Source organism: Hevea brasiliensis, chromosome 9 (assembly GCF_030052815.1).
Source record: "Hevea brasiliensis isolate MT/VB/25A 57/8 chromosome 9, ASM3005281v1, whole genome shotgun sequence".
Lineage (NCBI taxonomy): Eukaryota > Viridiplantae > Streptophyta > Magnoliopsida > Malpighiales > Euphorbiaceae > Hevea > Hevea brasiliensis.
This window is the reverse complement of record NC_079501.1, coordinates 1057293-1076969: the sequence shown is the minus strand read 5'-3', so window position 1 is coordinate 1076969 and position 19677 is coordinate 1057293. Positions and strand designations below refer to the sequence as shown.

The window sequence follows — 19677 nt, the reverse complement described above, 5'->3', positions numbered from 1 at the left end:
ACATAAGGGAGCAACTGGCTAACCCCCACCCCTATTTATACTCGTCCGAGCATTTAATGCTCACGATGTTCCAGGCAGTGCATCGGTTAGCGGGACTCGCCAGCTGTTCTGACACGTCTCATGAATATTCCAAAATTCCATAAGGAGAGATCGGCTAGTTAGGGATCGATTAATTAAGGCAAATGTTTGGAAGTGCGGATCGGATAAGGGCTGTTTAGTTAGAAACCAGATCGGATAAACACACCAGAAATCAGAAAATAATCAATAATAATAAAGTGATAATTGGCAAAATAAATTTTATTTCCAAAAGGTCAAAATACATCATTTGGGCGATCTCTGGAGATCGGATTACATTAAAGGTCTAATTACATCATTTGGGCGATCTCTAAAGATCGGATTACATTAAAGGTCCGATTACATCATAAGGGCGATCTTTAGAGATCGGTGGAACATCCTATCTAAAAGGCCTATGTCAAAGCCTAGTCTCGTGGCTGAGTCAAAAGATGTGTTTGACCAGGAGACCGGCTGGGGGGACTATGACTCTCATGAGAATGAGAGAGGTCGTCATCAAAATTACCGCTCGAAGCCGAGCCGCTGTCAGAACACCCAGAGTGGAGAGGAGCCAGATGAACGCCAAAGAGCAATCACCAGTGTTGAGGGGAATATTAGCAGTCTTCTCGCCCGAAATCGGTTCGCCTATTAAGTCAGGTGAACGATTCGAGATCGGCACGATCGAGGTCCTCGATCCAGATCGGTTAATTAGTCCAGTTCTTTCACTGTCATCAGACAAGGTCATCATGATTTTTCGATCACCGGGATCATAAATTTTCAGGCAAGGAACAAAGAAGGCAACCGGAAAAAGATCAAAAGTGGCCACCATGGCCGGAATTGTTGCCGGGGCGGCTAGAACAGGGAAAATGAGGAGAATAGGGGAGAAAGTCAAATGAGGAAGGGCTTCAAGGTTGAAGGTATATATAGGGAAAATTCAAGCATTTATTGCAAGCAGAAAACGAAGCGAACGCCTCGAGAATTGAGGGAAATAAATGCTTTGACTGGACCGAACCTGATAAAAGGAAAACCGGTGTGGTAAAGATTGGTAGAAGGGAGACCGACATGAAAGATCGGAAAAGAGCGCGTTAGGAAGATCGGAAAGGAGGGGAGGTCGGAAGACAAAGAGAATAAGACAACTCCTGCTGATTATCGTCATAATCAGGGCCGAGGTAGTTAAAGCGTTGCAAACGAAATCTCCACCTCACACTCCAGAATCACCCGCATCACTGACATGTACCAGAGTACGTTAGGATAGCGCTGTACATCCTAATCTCCACCGTTGATCTTACTTGTAAGGACGAGCCCGGAGCCCTCGGATCGAAGAAGAAAACGACAAGATCAGCGCCTTTCACTCCTAGCCCTCGGATCGCTCTTGACGAGAAATTTTGGGCCGTCAGATTAGAAGAGAGAAAAGGACAAATACTCCAGAAGGGATCTTAGTCGTCCATTCTGATTCTCTTTAATTCCCGAGCCCTTAGATCATGTCCTTCAAATCTTAACCCTCCATCTCCCTCAAAACAGATCCTGACCCTCCATGGGGAGCGCCCGGTTCCTATAAATACCTGCATGAAAAACTGTTCAAAGGATAAAAAAAAGAGGAAAAATAGTGAATATAGCGGAAGGACTCTGAAACTTAATTCAGCTCGTTACTCTGCTATTTTTGAAGCTTTCATAAGAAAAACTTTTGAAACCCATTTTCCAAAGTATTTTCTTGCAAAGGATTTCTGAATACTAAAACTGTAACATCCTCCCGGTAGCAATTCCGCACAGTCTACTGTTTCGGTGACCAGTGTCGATCCGGACAGCTAGAACGTCCGGAAAAATATTCAAATCAAAGTGAGGGACCATAATTAACTCAAATATTAATGAGAAAAATTTAGTAAAAATTTTAGAAATAAAATACAGTTAAGTCAAAAGAGCCGGTGCCCAAGCGATGGGTAACCAGAGGTAAGTTGCGGTTCTGGCAACGAGGAGCCCTAGACCCGAGGGAAAAATTATAAAATAATTTTTGGGACTCCAGAGAAGGGTCATTGAGGTTCCTATGGCATTAGAATGCCAAGAAAATATTTAGAAAAAATTTTCAATCGGTACAGCAAATTTTGACCCGTTAAGCCAAACGGAGGGCATTTTGGTCATTTCGCCTTTAGAGGTGATTTTTGGCCGACTTGTCCAGTTAAGTAAATAATTATTATGACTCAAAATATGAATAAACATTACTAGAAATTAAATTAGAAATGAGTAGTGGAGGAAAGAAAAGAAAATAAAGAAAAAGGCTTAATAATGACATAAGGTGATGTCATTAAAAAGCCACCACCAATCACCATTAAGCTACCATTTGACTAAACCATTAAAAGACATAAAATGAAGACCAAATGGACCAAAACCAGCAGCCAAAAACGTAGAGAGAGGAAGGAGAGGGTTTCCACCATAGCCACCTCCATGAAAGCTCTTTCAAGCTTTAAATTCCATGCTTCCTCACCCTAAAACCCATAAGTCCCTTCATCAAAAATTAATCCCACACCTTAAACAAGCTCTTGGCAGCCAAGAAGAAGAAGGAAAGTGAAGTTCTCTCAAGCTTGGATTGGCATACAACAAGGTTAGTGCTCTATATACTTAAAACTCTTTCATTTCATAAATAGCAACTTGAATTTAGTGAGAAAATGTAAATTAAATGAACAAAAATTCTTGTGAAGGTGTACATGAATTTCGGCTGCCCTAATTATGGAATAGGAGGGAGTGTTTTTATGAGTTTGAAGTGAATTAGAGTTATGTTGGAAGTTTGTAAATACAAGAACAATGATTAAAAAGCTAACTAAGACATATTGTATAAAAACATGAATTTGAGTTAGGGTTTTGTGAGAAAAATGTAACTTGGTTTAGGAAATTATAAGAGAGCATTTTAATGGTCAATTAGTGACCATTTTAGGTAATTTGACCAACAAATGGACTGAAGAACAAGGTTGCAAAGAGGGGTTGCAGGCTGCCCTAGGACAGCAGCATAGGGACTGAAAATTTAGTCCCTTTGCACTGCCATAACTTGGGCTGTGTTAGTCCAATTGATGTTTGGCCAATTGGACATGAAACTAGGCTTATAATGGCACATTTTTGCTGAAGAAACCATGCCCAAAAGACCAAAGCAAGAGGACCAAAACTTGGCCCCAATCCGGATACCCTGAAACTGCCTCTGCAGAATTGACCAAATGAACAGTAACTGTTTATTTGGCCATAACTCACTGTAGATTTGGTCAATTGACCTGAAATTTTTACAGAAACAAGTTAAGACATAGACAAACAACTTTCATGAAGGAACCTACCCCAAATTATGGCCAGAACCCATTCAACCAAGTGACTCAAGTTACTATTCATGCACTGTAGATATGGTAAATTTCTGCAGAATGCATATCCGGACAGCTTGGGTTTTTGAGTCATATATGGAGCTACAAAACTCCAAATGGAGTGATTCAAAAAAGGAAATTCAACTAGACAAAATAAGGAACAACTTTCATGTTTTATATTTCTTCAAATTCCAACAGTAACAGTGTCCAATGGAACAGTGAAGTTGACTCACCAAAACTGAAAAATCTGCTCCTTTGGTTTAATGCTTGGAAATGGTATTAACACTTAATGCCAACAAGTTTTAAACACCAAATGTGGTATGTTGGGAGTGCCAAAGTCAATGTACACATTTTTATTCTAAAAGTCAATATTTTTGTTGACCAATGAGGTGAATAGTGACACCAAAACTAAAAATTGGCAATTTTGCCAAAATGGCCTAAGCTTTGAGAAAGTGACCAAAACTAACAAGTTTTGAATACAAAATGTGGTATGTTGGGAGTATTAAAACCAATGTACCTATTGTTTATGCAAAAGTCAACATTTTAGTTGACTAATGAAATGAATAGTGACATGAAAACTTGAAATTCAAAAATTGTGAAACTTAAAAATGCAAAATGCCCTAGTAGGCCTAATGTGATTGGTTTGGATAGTTTGGCATGCCAATAGGGTATTGTTTTAGCAGTACTGCGAAAGGAAAGGCTTTTATGCCTGTATTTATAGCTTTATGCCCGTATCCATGGCTTTTATGCCCGTATTCATGGCTTTTATGCCGATTATGTGATATCATCGCTTTTTAGCCATACTGACTGCATACGTGGTTGACGTTCTGCGTCCCATGGTATGACGGCCCGAGGCACCGTGGTGTCCAGTGCCAACGACCCGTTATCCAGTCCAGTCGTCCAGTATAGGTTACTTGGACATGGAAAAGTATAACTGTAATTGAACTGATTATTGAAGAAAATACGAAAACTAAATATCAGGAATGATTACGATAGAATACAATGAAAACTTAAAATTCATGAAAAAGTTAATATCATAAAACGTAATTAGCCCTCGACTAAACACTAAGTTGGTAATTATTCAGTTCTTATGAACACAATGGCTAATAAATTATGATTTTTATATTGCATATTATTTCTTTCTATTTTATTATTTGCACCACTAAGCTTTATGCTTAGCGCGTCGCTTTTGCAACGCGTAGGTCGAAAGATTGACAGAGCGCCGATGAGACCACAGTTCGTAAGGCGGTTCACGCTCAGATAGTGTTTGTGTCACCTCACTGTCAGCAGTGCATTGGTAGGACGCTAGATGTCATTTTGGTATTTTGTAATTGATTTTATTTTCTCATATGTATTTGAAACTTATGTAATGTATTTTGATATTCATGTAAATAATGAAAAGTGTGGTTGTAAATGGAAAAGTGAATGTTTATCTATGATTTATGCATGGTATCATATGAGATGGATGAATGAGAACTGAGACTGAACATTGTTGAGAATTTGATAAATGGAGTTGAGATGATGGAAAATGAATATAGGAAGTGTTTTTCACAGTTCCAAGAACTGCTTTCTCCATTTTTAGCCAAGACTCACGATTTTCTATAAAATTTTCGGAACCTCAAATAAATAGTAATTTCGATAAATGGCTTAAAATGAATTATATTTCACAAGTTATATTCAAAACTATGGTAAAAATGAATTAAGATAAAATAGAGTGCTCCAGCACACTGAGTGGCATAACTTGCTCGGCTACACTGTAGTCGGGTAAGGGGTATCACAAAAACTTTCCATTTTTAGTTCATTCATTATCCTGTGACACTCTCACTTTCTGTCTTTGTTATCTTTATTCTCACCTCCGTTGTCCAAGTTCAACTTCATTCATACTTGGTTATAATATTGATCGGACTGCATTTTAACAAGTTATTCTCCATTTCAAGGCAAACCTTACTCTTCAGGTTACCAGCCCGCGGCCCCCATTACGTTCTGTGATCCCATAGTTAGTTCAATAGACCCGACTCCCCAAAGGTGAGTGCTCATATTGCTTTTTTTTTTATTAAGTGCTCATTCTTATTTTATGTATTTCCTTTATTCTTTATATATATTGATGTGACTAATTCCGCAAGTATACGGGTCGTCTCAAGTAATAAAGTGATGAATCAAGTATCGTTCCCACGAGGATTTGCTGTTTGATTACTAAACTATGAATGAAGCGATTATTTGGGCTAATGATTAATGAATAAATGGTAAATGTAAATGAGCAAGGTAAATTGATTAATCTAATTGAAATGGGTAAAGAGCAAACAAATAAATTCTAATTCTAGTTCGCAATTAAACTAAAATTAACAATGGGTAATTTAAATGAAAGTCTAATTATGGTAAAAGTGATTCCAGAGTTGGGGGTTTATGCATAAATTAATTAGGATTTGTCTTGGGCATTCCAATTTTTAGGGAAAAATAGAGTTTGAAGGAAATTGATTCTAAATCCCTTTGATATCTTTTTCAAGCAAATCAAAGTGTATTCTAAAATAACCAAACCTACTTTCGTATGTATTTGATTACTTTAAAACCCATTAAGTTTTGTAACCAATAATTAATTCCTCTTAAAGTCCTAGTTTATTTCTAAATCTAGGTGATTTTAAGTTCCAATCCATGATTACCCATCAATGACTTTCACCTTTCGGTCCTTCAATCAAAGATTAACACAATACCCAATGGGTACCAACATTAGGCAAGTAAATCAAGCACACAAGGAAGGAATCAAAACTCATATTCATATAAAATAAAGAAATACCCAGTCCAAATCCACAAATTAATCTAAGACATATTTCCCAACTCTGAAATCTAAAGAAATTACTCACTCATGATGGTATTTACAAGAAATATAGATGGAAGAATAAAGAATGATAAAAGGACTGAAATAGGAAAACTCAGGTGGAAGAACCAAGGTCTCTGGTTTCTGGAGCTCTAAACTCGTGCAGTAACTCCTCTTCCAAGAGAGAATGGCGCATCCTCTCTCTCTTTCTATTAAATTTTTCTTTCCTTTTTGTTTTTCCTCCCCTTCCTCTTATTCTTGTGGCAAAAACTAGGAAATGATGAATTTATATGGTCCCAAAAAGTTGCCCTAAAAGTAAATAAGAGCCAAGGAGTGGATAGGAAATGAGGTGTAAAATTATCCAAGTCAGTAGCACTATTCACGTTCTGGGCAGTCTGCTTAGGGTTCGGCTTAACCCTAAGCAGCTTTTTAGCAAATTTCAGCTTCTGGTCACACTGTCTGCTTAAGGTTAAGCAGACCTTCAGCAAATCTCGGCAGACTTAGAGTAGAATGAACTCTTCTACTGGTGCTTGACTTGTGCTGCTCCTTAGAAATCTGCGCTTTACCCTAAGCATGACCTTAAGCAAAGTCTCAAGCAAATTTCGGCTAGTTTGCTCTTTCAAGGCTTGATTTCTTCAACTTTCCTCCATGCTTAAAGAACTTCAAATCTCTTCAAATTATTTCCTATTGCACTCATTGATCTTCGATTTTACCACAAAATCCTATCAAAACAACAAAAATTACGAAAATCAAATATAAAGTATCTAAAGATAATAAATAAACTAAAATAAAGCTAAAAACATAAAATATACTAAAATATAAGGGCAAAATGGATGCAAAACTACCCTAAAATGCCTATATGAAGTGAGTGTAACAAATTCCCCCAAACTCAAACATTTGCTTGTCCTCAAGCAAATTAAAAACAATTAATACAATTTGGGGTACCTTACCTTAAATTTATGAAAATTACTTATCCAAACTCTCAAGCTTACCTTTAGCCACCAACAAACCATATACCCACTTTCAAGATGCAAAGAATTTAATCCTTACCAAAGTTATCACCGCTTAGCCTTGGGTTAATTATCCATATCATCAAGCCCAAACCAATCAATCACAAGAATAATCGTGCCTAAATAGACTATAGGGTAATCCATAAGCTAAAGTATCTCAAATAATGATGGACGTAAATGAATGGATTAATGATATCACAATCCCATAGGCAATTTTCCTATTCCAATCTCCACTAATGTAGCAAAACACTATCAAAAGATCAAAAGGACTTTCAAGGGTTGTAATGGGGCTAAGGGGGTGATAATGTGGTTAACAAGAAAGGATAAAGGTAACAAAATATGAGAATAATCAAATTATTGAAAGATCAAGATACACAAAATATTTTTTATTTTATTTTATTTTATTTTATTTTTTTTAAATCAATTGGGAGAAGGAACTTTACAACTTTTCACTAATGCTAGCATATAATTTTGAAGCTTTTAGAGGGACTACATAAATATCATTGACTTGAATTATAATTGTCCCTTTCAATTCACCCCCAAACTCATTTCTTTGTGTACTTGGGTGGTGAATTACTTTACATACCATAATTGAATTTGCTAGCTTTTTTTTATTTTAATTACTTCTCCCAACTAATTGTTATATATATTATTATTATTATTATTATTATTATTATTATTTTTTTTTTTGGAATCTATCTCTTTAAGAATTATTCTCATGGAGGGTAGGTAAGTGTTTGGGTTTATGGCTAGGTATTAATGTGGGTTCCAAAGAAATAAGAGGGATAAATGTAGGCTCAAATTGGTTTCAAAGGAAATTTTAAAGTGAGGTTGGCTAAGGCTAAAATATGAGTTTAAAATTCAAAGAATGCCTAGATCATTTCTTTTTCAAGTGTATGCTATGATTTCGCCTTGAAAGGTTTAGAAAGATTGTTCTAGGATTGGTGAGACATCAATTAGCTACTTCTCACCCTAGAGTTTTCTCTAAGCACTCAAAGTCAATGCAATTGATTGGGTGGCCCTTGGCTAAGAAGATATAAACTAAAGCAAGAATCTAATAACTTTGCACCTATCTAGAACTTTCAATCCATCAAACCCTTCTAAAAGTAAGTTCAATTGCTCTTCAAAGCAATTCTCAATCCTCTAAGGACAAGGTAAAAAAAAAAAAATTATTTTTTATGATATGCATGATCCTAAAATGAATGCATAAATCAAATTAAAACTAGGTGTAATCTATATGAAAACTATATGCAAATGTATGTATATGGGTATAGACATGTGTGTGGTATATGTATAAGTGTATGGATTATCTATATATGGATGAATGAAATGCAATAAATGAATGAATGAAAATTTTTAAAAATTTTCATTCATTTTGCCCTCACCCCCAAACTCAAATGAAACATTGTCCTCAATGTTTAAAATGAATGCAAAGATGGACAAAATTGTGTGAACTAATCAATTAATGAAATATATACAATTGGGGATTAAATCAATATAAGCTCAAGTATTTCAAAATTAGCTCAAAATGATATTAACAATGAAGCTTTAGAGAGAAAAAATGTGAAAAAGTATCCCAAATGTATGGATTTACACTGCTTAAGATATTGCTTAACCTGCTGCATAGGGTAAAGCGAAAGCATAAGCATTGGTAACATACCATAAGCTTAAATGGTGTAAGGGAAGTTGTTACCTGCAACTGATGTGGAACAGGTGTGGCTCAAAGAAAATTTGTGCAACTCATCAATGTCAGCAAAATTAGGATTGAAGAAAAGATAAAGTGCAAAAATAATGTGCAAGAAAATGAAAAAGTGTAAAGAAATAAAATCTAATAGTTAAATAAAAAATTAAACCAAAAAAAACATTCACAGAGTATCTATGTCCATAGCAGAAAATAAAATAAAATAAAATAAAATAAAGGAAAGAAGTGCAAGTATAATCATAAAAACTAATTACCAAAGTATTACAACTAGTACCAAAGTTCGAAAACTAAAATAAACAGATTACAAAATAAACTTAAAATGTAAATTAAAGCTGCACTCGATCAAGCTCGCTATCAAGTCTTTGTTCTTTGCATCGGATCCGCTTAGTTCCGCAGAGGTTTATTGTAATCCGAAGCTTCAGAAGCAGTTTCCAAATTTTCTGTGAGGTCTTTCATTTCTTGAAACATGGCTTGGCCCCAATGATATAAGTTGTTGTAGGATTGGGCCAGTTTGTTGTAAAGCTCCAACATTTGAATTTGATGTTGCTTGCTTTCTTTTAAGAGATAAAAATCTCTTTTTAAGTTTCTTTTCTAGCTTCTTCTTTTGGTTAACCTGCTGCTGACCCATGGTTTCAATTTTGATTTCTAAGTTTTCAAGGTAGCAAGAATTTCTGTGTTGTCAGGTGAGGGAACAGATGGTTGGACAGTGAAACTAGTTAATTTGGATTCCGAGGATCTTAAGAGGGATAAAATGTCTCAAAACAGTGGGGTAGTGGTTGGTTGTGGTTACTGCTGGTGTAAAGGTAGTGGGGTCTGTAGTACCAGTGGTATCAGGATGCTGCTGTAACATAGTATAGGTATGGCCTATTTTCTCACAAACATCCATATGCAGCAACATTGTGCTGTCTATATATGATTCCCCAAAAGCGCAAGAATTTATATAGACTAGCATCAAAGCTAAATGAGTTTGCTATAGCGATTATATACCCCCAAAAACTATCCTACCTTTAGTATGATTTGTGAAAATTAATTTCCAATGAGTGGCTATGAAATTTTCTTATCTTACATCTTTTCTCTCCATCAAGCACCACAAGAGAAACAAGACACCAAAGACCCACAATATCATATCTTGTGTCCCTCCCTAAAACAGTGTAAGACATCAACCGATGGAGGTATTTCAATACATGGTCAACTATCCTTGAGGCTTTTGCAGTCTTCTGTCTATAATAACCCCCAAAAGGTGCAATATCCTTCCAGAATTGAACAGGGTCATAAATAGTTTGCTGCCACTCAATGTTTTTATACCCCGAATCCTGAAAACCAAAAATTGCATTCATAGCAGCCATGTCTAACTCCCTATCAATTCCAGCACATCGAAAATATATCATATCTTTATGTTCAGGCACTGTTGGTTTGAAACTCAGCCTTAGGGAACTCAAAAATTCCAGGGTTAAATCCTTGTACACTGGTTCCCTAATTTTAGCAAAATCAGTCCAGCCAACAGCATTCAAATAGGCAAATACAGAGTCATAAATGCCTAATTCTTTCAAAATTTGCTCATCCATATACTTTTTTGCCAAAAAAGTTTTAGAAACTAATTTCTCATAGGCCTTTTTCATATCCATATCCCTAAAAGCCCAAGGTAATGGAGAAATTACCTCCTCGATATTATCTGCAGATGATGCAGGTGCTGGAGAGTGTATGGGAGACTGAGTTACTGGTGTTTGGACCGCTGGTGCTGGGGTTTACGAGGAAGACCTGGTTCTTTTGCTGACTGGTTCAGAGGATGGCTGAGGTGGTGAGTTTAGGTCGAAAGGAACAGAGGGTACTCGTTTCCGTTTTCCGACAGGGGTTTCCTTGGGTCTACCTGTGGCCCTTTTTGTTTTGCCTTTTGTTTTTGTTTGAGTAGGCGCAGGTTCGGGGGAATGGGTGTCGAGAATTGGTGTTTCATTTTGCGGCTCGGATTGCGGCGAGAGGGGAGTCGGCGGAATGAGAGGTGGTATTTGGCTTGGGGGTAGTGGCGGTGACTGAGGTGGTGGCGATTGTGGCAATGGCGGCGTTTGTGGTGGTGGTGACTGAGGGAGTGGCGGACTGGGGCTGGGGTTAGGGTTTGTGGGCAATGAGGATGGAGTACCCATTTTAGATTTGACAGAATGTCGAAATCTACTGAGTTTGGGTTTGTGGGAAGACCACATTTTAGTTCTTACCATTTTAATGAAAGGAAAGAAACCTTTCAGCTTCCTGTAAAGATTGCCGAAAGAAATGGCGTGGGAAAGGAGTTGACGAGGTTTATCGGGAGTGTGGGCGAGGCTTTTGGAAAATTTGGCGGACATCTTAGGCTATTTTAAATTGTGGGGCATACTTGTTGTAAGATGGGCCATGCTTGGGGTTAAGCATAAGGTTCAACAAAATTTGCTTAAGACTCTGCTTGACAAGCAATGTCATCAGCAACTTTCGGCAGGTTTTGGGAAAAATTGTGGTTTTGCTTGCCAAAAACAGTCCACAAGCTATGGATTTCTATATGACCCTCAGCAATTTCCAAATACATACAAACACCATAAAATTGAGGGATTTAAGTTCATCATCTCTTAGCACTCATCAAACACAATATATTCATTTAGCTTATGCAAGCATTTTTCAATTTAGGCACCAATTGTGACTACCTTTTTGCACATTTAATGAAATGGTCTCCTTTCTAAACTTATACCAAAAGCATATTTTCAGCAGCATTTGAGACAAGTTCCAAACATTCAAAAATTACAGAAAAGAGATAGAAATTGACCTTTTTAGCAGCATGAACAGTAGCATGAACAGTAACAAAAATCTGCAGATTGCAAAAAAACTAGCAGCAATTCAAACAAAAACATGTAAATTCCTAACAGACTACAAAATTATATATACACTAAAAGGTAAAACTTAACAAACACTATTTTTGCACTTCAATAAAGCTCTCATCAGTCCTAAATATCAAAATTGATCCTCATTCAAGTTGCATTTCACAGAATTTACACAAAACACAAAATCAAGCATGTGCTATCAAGTAGATTGCAATATCAGTAATTTAGCACAAGTTTAAAGGTGTTACTGTTCACAAGCACTGGATAAAGTGCAGAATGTTGCTTATACTTGCTTCCCTTCAATTCTTTGTTTTTGCCACAAGTGTAAACTTGCCCAATCTTCATGAATGGCCTACAAAAGATAAACAAATGTCACTTTTGAGATTAATGAGGGTGAAAACTGAAAGTGAAATGAAATGGAAAATTAATGAACTATAAAAGGATACGCTTGGGTTGCCTCCCAAGAAACGCTTGTTTAGGGTCTTAAGCTTGACCTTCCACTCTAATTCTAAGCATCCCTGATTGGGGAACTAAGCCATGAAACCTCTATGACCCTTTGCGTGGGTTCTCCAACAATATAATGCTTTAATCTCTGCCCATTAACTTTGAAAGTCCCTGAGGTTTCATTGCCTATCTCAACAGCTCCATAGGGGTATACCTTTATAACAGTGTAGGGTCCTGACCATCTTGACTTTAATTTTCCTGGAAATAACCTTAGCCTAGAGTTGTATAGAAGAACAACATCACCTTCCTGAAATTCCTTCCTCCTAATATGCTTATCATGCCATCTCTTAGTTCTTTCCTTGTAAAGCTTGGCATTTTCATAAGCATCCAGTCTAAGTTCCTCAAGTTCATTTAGTTGCAGCATTCTTTTTTCTCTTGCAGTTTTTAAGTCAAAGTTCAGTGTTCTTATGGCCCAATATGCTCTATGCTCCAACTCCAAAGGTAAATGACAAGCTTTCCCATAAACCAATCTAAATGGGGTAGTTCCAATAGGGGTTTTAAAAGCTGTTCTATAGGCCCAAAGAGCATCATCTAACTTTAGTGACCAATCTTTCCTTGAACTATTCACTGTTTTTTCAAGAATTCTTTTCAGCTCTCTATTGGAGATCTCCACTTGACCACTAGTTTGTGGATGGTAGGGTGTTGCAATCTTATGTTTCACTCCATATTTTTGCAATAATCTTTCAAATTGATGGTTGCAAAAATGAGAACCTCCATCACTTATAATGGCACGTGGAGTTCCAAATCTTGTAAAAATGAACTTTTTAAGGAATTTAATCACAACTCTTACATCATTAGTTGAAGATGGTATAGCTTCAACCCATTTGCTCACATAATCTACTCCAACTAAAATGTATTTGTGTCCCAAGGACGATGGAAAAGGTCCCATGAAATCAATGCCCCACACATCAAATAATTCCACTTCCAGTATATTTTGGAGGGGCATTTCATCTCTCTTTAAGATATTACCCATCCTTTGACACCTATCACATGCATTTACAAACTTCCTCACATCCTTAAACATGTGTGGCCAAAAGAACCCTGTTTGAAGAACTTTTTCTGCAGTCTTTGTCGCACTCATGTGACCCCCATAAATTGAAGAATGGCAATCTTTGATAACATTCCCTATCTCCTCATCAGCTAAACATCTTCTAATCAGCCCATCTCCACATCTCTTGAACAAAAATGGCTCCTTCCAATCATAATCCTTCACATCAAAAAGAAATTTCTTCTTTTGCTGCCATGTTAGATCAGGTGGAAGGATTCCACACACTAGATAGTTCACAAAATCTGCATACTAAGGGGTTTTTGCATTCATGATTACTAACAGTTGCTCATCAGGAAAATAATCATCTATTGGGGGCTCTTTTCCCAGATTGTCTCCTTGTTCTTGCCTCAATCTAGATAGATGATCCGCTACCACATTTTCTACTCCTTTCTTATCTTTAATTTCCAAGTCAAACTCTTGAAGGAGTAATACCCACCTTATCAATCTAGGTTTAACCTCTTTTTTTCTGAAGGAGATACTTGATAGCTGCATGATCCGTGTATACTATGACCTTAGACCCCACAAGATAGGACCTGAATTTGTCTACTGCAAATACTACTGCCAAAAACTCTTTCTCTGTAGTAGAGTAATTTATTTGAGCATCATCTAAGGTCCTACTTGCATAGTATATTGCATACACCTTCTTATCTTTCCTTTGTCCCAAAACAGCCTCAATGGCATAATCACTAGCATCGCACATTAACTCAAAAGGTAATGACCAATCGGGTGGCTGCATAATAGGAGCAGATATCAAAGCTTCCTTTATCCTGCAAAAAGCATTCATACAATTAGTATCAAAATTAAATTCCACTTCTTTACTCAATAAATTGGTAAGAGGTTTAGAAATCTTAGAGAAATCCTTGATGAATCTCCTATAAAATCCAGCATGCCCCAAGAAACTCCTCACTCCCTTCACAGATGTTGGGGGTGGCATTTTCTCAATAATTTCTATCTTTGATTTATCCACCTCAATACCCCTGTTTGACACAAGATGTCCCAAAACAATTCCTTCTTGTACCATAAAATGGCACTTTTCCCAATTCGAAACTAAATTGAACTCTTCACATCTCTGCGAAACCTTAGACAAGTTAGATAAGCATTCATCAAAAGATTTACCATACACAGAAAAATCATCCATGAACACTTCCATAATACCCTGAATCATGTCAGAAAATATGGACATCATACATCGTTGAAATGTAGCAGGGGCATTACATAGTCCAAATGGCATCCTTCGGTATGCAAAGGTACCATAAGGACATGTGAAGGTAGTTTTATCCTGATCATCTGGGTGAATAGGGATCTGAAAGAACCCTGAATAGCCATCCAAATAGCAAAAATAAGAATGATGAGCTAGTCTCTCAAGCATTTGATCTATAAATGGTAATGGAAAATGGTCCTTTCTAGTTGCCTTATTCAATTTCCTATAGTCTATACACATTCTCAATCGATTCTGATTCTTGTAGGTATTAGTTCATCATTTTCATTTTTCACCAGTGATGCCCTCTTTCTTAGGTACAACATGAATCGGACTTACCCAATTCTTTGTCGAAACAGGGTAAATAATACCTGCATCAAGCAATTTCAAGATCTCCTTTTTCACAACCTCTTTCATATTTGGATTCAATCTCCTTTGTGATTCTCGAGAGGCTTTATGGTCATTTTCCAATAAAATTCTATGCATGCACACAGAAGGATGTATTCCTTTAATATCATCAATGGTATAACCAATTATCCTTCTATGCTTCCTAAGAACTCTCAATAATTTTTCAACCTCACAATCAGTCAATTTAGCACTAACAATCACAGGATATGTAGAATTTTGCCCTAGAAAAGCATACCTGAGATTTGTTGGAAGAGGTTTCAACTCTACCTTAGGTGCTTCACTTTTCTCAAGCTTTGATGATGAAGTTGTATCTTGCTTCAAGTTCCCAATCTTTTCAATATCAGCCATAGGCAATGGTGGATTTCCTTCCAAAATTGTAGCATATTCTGCAGCTTCTTCAATCTCATCCCCTTTTTTGATGTTATGAACCAAACAAGCTTCTAAGGGATCTTTAGGATGTTGCTTTTTAAGCACTTCTCTAACCTCTTCATCTATCACATCAACTCTCAAGCATGAGTTTGAATCATCTTTCTTTTTCATTGCTTGAAACAAATTGAATTCTACTTTCTCTTCCCCAACTTCTAATGTAAGCCTCCCATTTTTTACATCAATCACAGCTCCAGCAGTAGCAAGGAAAGGTCTACCAAGAATAATAGGAATGTGTACATCCTCCTCCATCTCCAATACCACAAAATCCACTGGTATGAAAAATTTCCCAACTTTCAGAGGAACATTCTCAACTACCCCAATTGGAAATTTAATAGACCTATCTGCTAACTGTAGTGATATGGTAGTAGGCTTCATTTCTTCAATCTTCATTTTCTCATAGATAGATAATGGCATCAGACTAACACTGGCTCCAAGATCGCATAAAGCCTTATCTATACTGATATCCCCAATGTGACATGGTATGGAGAAACTTTCAAGATCTTTCAGTTTGGGTGGAAGCTTATTTTGCAAAATAGCACTGCTTTCTTCCGTGAGAGCTACAGTCTCAAATTCCTCCAATTTCTTCTTGTTAGATAAAATCTCCTTCAAAAATTTGGCATATGAAGGCATTTGTGCTAGGGCATCAGTGAAAGGAATAGTCACATGCAAAGACTTCAATACCTCCAAAAACTTCCCAAATTGTTTATCCAATTTTGCTTTCTGAAACCTTTGTGGGAATGGTAAAGGTGGTATGTAGGCTTTAGGTGCAACGTATTTGGGCTCTTCTTCTTTGCTCTCCCCCTCCTTACTTCCTTTTTCTTCCACTGAATTTTCTTTCTCAGCTTTAATTCTAACTTCAGCTTCGGTTTGTTCATCTCCTTCTCTGCTTTTCTTTTCTTCAACTTTCTCTTCAATCTTTTTATCTCCATCTTTCAATATTTTTCCACTTCTCAATGTAATAGCCTTGCAATGCTCCCTTGAATTTTCTGGTTGGCTAGGAAGCTTCCCAAATGCTTTATTACTTGAAGAGCTAGCTTGTTGAGCTATCTGATTCTCTAACATCTTGTTGTGTGTTGCCATTTGATCCACTTTAGATGCTAATTGAGAAATCATTTCTTGTTGACTTTGATGGCTCACAAGTAGAGTTTCAATCATAGATTCCAATCTAGCTGTCTTGTCTAGTTGTGCTTGTTGTGGTAGAGGTGGAGCAGGTACATTTTGAGGTTTAGAAATTCCAGGAGGGGGGCCTCTATTCTGCTGAAAATTCTGATTTTGTTGATATCCAGAAGGTTGCTGAAAATTCTGATTTTTCCCTTGTCTACCTCCCCAAGAGAAATTGGGGTGGTTTCTCCATGCTGGATCATAAGTTGCAGAAAATGAGTTACCACCTGGTCTTTGATTGTAGTTCCCCATATAATCCACTTGCTCACTTGAAAAATCTTGATTAAGTGCAGAAAAATCTGCTGCACAATTGACATTTGCAGCTCCAACTTCTACTGAATTACTAGAACCTCCAGCTGAAGAATCTACTTTCATGCTCAGCTTGTCCATCTTCCTTGTTAAAGCATCAAACTTAGCATTAATCATATTCATAGCATCAAGCTCAAACATACCAGCTGGTTTCTTGATCTCATTCCTCTCACAACTCCATTGGTAGTTGTTATAAGCAATTTTATCAAGAGCGGAAAAAGCTTCATCTTTAGATTTCTCCATAAGGTCACCTCCAGAAGATGCATCAATCGTACTTCTAATAGCTGGTGAAACTCCATTGTAAAAGTGTTGAACAAGCATCCACTTAGGAATCCCATGATGTGGACATCTCCTTTGCAAATCCTTGTACCTTTCCCATGCTTCATACAAGCTCTCATCATCTCTAGGTTTGAAAGAAGTCAGCTCATTTCTTAGCTTAGCTGTCTTGCTTGGTGGAAAATATTGAGCTAAAAATGCTTGAGAAAGTTCATCCCATGTTGTGATAGAACCCGGTGGCAAAGAATGTAACCACTCTCTAGCTCGGTCTTTCAGAGAAAAAGGAAATAATCTGAGTCGAATTGCATCATCAGAAACTCCATTTATCTTCAACATATCGCTGATCTCAAGAAAGTGTGCTAGATGCACATGTAGACTTTCACTTGGATTTCCTCCAAATTGTGCTTGTTGTACCATTTGACAGAGTGCAGGCTTCAGTTCAAAATTATTAGCTTCTACTCTTGCTCTTGTGCTCTTTCTTGTTGTTGTTGAGCTTTAATTTCAGCTTTTCTCCTCTTAGATTCTGCTCTTAAAGCTTTTGCTGTCTTCTCTATTTCTGGGTCAAAGAATAAATTGATTTCTTCACTTTTTGTCCTTCTCATAAAATAAAGCACCTGAAAAACAAAAATAAACAAATTCTCAAAGTAAAATGGTAAAAAGAAAATAAAATAAAATAAAGTGCCCAAATTAACCAAACAAACAATTGTTCAATATCAAACAAAAATCAAATCCCCGGCAACAGCGCCAAAAACTTGATGTGACTAATTCCGCAAGTATACGGGTCGTCTCAAGCAATAAAGTGATGAATCAAGTATCGTTCCCACGAGGATTTGCTGTTTGATTACTAAACTATGAATGAAGCGATTATTTGGGCTAATGATTAATGAATAAATGGTAAATGTAAATGAGCAAGGTAAATTGATTAATCTAATTGAAATGGGTAAAGAGCAAACAAATAAATTCTAATTCTAGTTCGCAATTAAACTAAAATTAACAATGGGTAATTTAAACGAAAGTCTAATTATGGTAAAAGTGATTCCAGAGTTGGGGGTTTATGCATAAATTAATTAGGATTTGTCTTGGGCATTCCAATTTTTAGGGAAAAATAGAGTTTGAAGGAAATTGATTCTAAATCCCTTTGATATCTTTTTCAAGCAAATCAAAGTGTATTCTAAAATAACCAAACCTACTTTCGTATGTATTTGATTACTTTAAAACCCATTAAGTTTTGTAACCAATAATTAATTCCTCTTAAAGTCCTAGTTTATTTCTAAATCTAGGTGATTTTAAGTTCCAATCCATGATTACCCATCAATGACTTTCACCTTTCGGTCCTTCAATCAAAGATTAACACAATACCCAATGGGTACCAACATTAGGCAAGTAAATCAAGCACACAAGGAAGGAATCAAAACTCATATTTATATAAAATAAAGAAATACCCAGTCCAAATCCACAAATTAATCTAAGACATATTTCCCAACTCTGAAATCTAAAGAAATTACTCACTCATGATGGTATTTACAAGAAATATAGATGGAAGAATAAAGAAAAACATGATAAAAGGACTGAAATAGGAAAACCCAGGTGGAAGAACCAAGGTCTCTGGTTTCTGGAGCTCTAAACTCGTGCAGCAGCTCCTCTTCCAAGAGAGAATGGCGCCTCCTCTCTCTCTTTCTATTAAATTTTTCTTTCCTTTTTGTTTTTCCTCCCCTTCCTCTTATTCTTGTGGCAAAAACTAGGAAATGATGAATTTATATGGTCCCAAAAAGTTGCCCTAAAAGTAAATAAGAGCCAAGGAGTAGATAGGAAATGAGGTGTAAAATTATCCAAGTCACAAAGACTATTCACGTTAGGCGATACCGCTTAGGGTCTGGCTTAACCCTAAGCGACTTCTTAGCAAATTTCACTGGTCACACCGTCGCTTAAGGTTGCGGACCTTCAAAGAAATCTCGGCAGACTTAGAGTAGAATGAACTCTTCTACTGGTGCTTGACTTGTGCTGCTCCTTAAGTACTGCCGCTTTGCCCTAAGCATGACCTTAAGCAAAGTCTCAAGCAAATTTCGGCTAGTTTGCTCTTTCAAGGCTTGATTTCTTCAACTTTCCTCCATGCTTAAAGAACTTCAAATCTCTTCAAATTATTTCCTATTGCACTCATTGATCTTCGATTTTACCACAAAATCCTATCAAAACAACAAAAATTACGAAAATCAAATATAAAGTATCTAAAGATAATAAATAAACTAAAATAAAGCTAAAAATATAAAATATACTAAAATATAAGGGCAAAATGGATGCAAAACTATCCTAAAATGCCTATATGAAGTGAGTGTAACATATATATAATTTTCTCTAAGTTTATATTGCGTTAAAGAACACGAAGAAGGTCATTTTCGAATTTACTTCTGCGTTGGCCGGTCCATTCTTTTATTAATCTTTGTTATTCCTGAACGTAAGTCTTCTAGTCTCGAGTAGCATATAAGTGGTCAGATAAAATGTAGGTAACTGTATCTTAAGGGTCTCTTTAAAATAATGAAAGGTCTAAACAATAAGTCGAGGAAATAGTAAGGCCGAATCACTAGAATAATGTAAAAGAT

The 19677-nt window shown here is 36.6% G+C and overlaps 1 non-coding gene across 1 annotated transcript; it reads left to right on the top strand.

Annotated features, from left to right (window-relative positions):
* Nucleotides 1-17135: 17135 nt before the first annotated feature.
* LOC131183744 (small nucleolar RNA R71) lies at nucleotides 17136-17242 on the top strand. The gene has a single exon (XR_009151769.1). It is a non-coding gene; the product is annotated as a small nucleolar RNA R71 (small nucleolar RNA).
* The last annotated feature ends 2435 nt before the right edge of the window (nucleotides 17243-19677 follow it).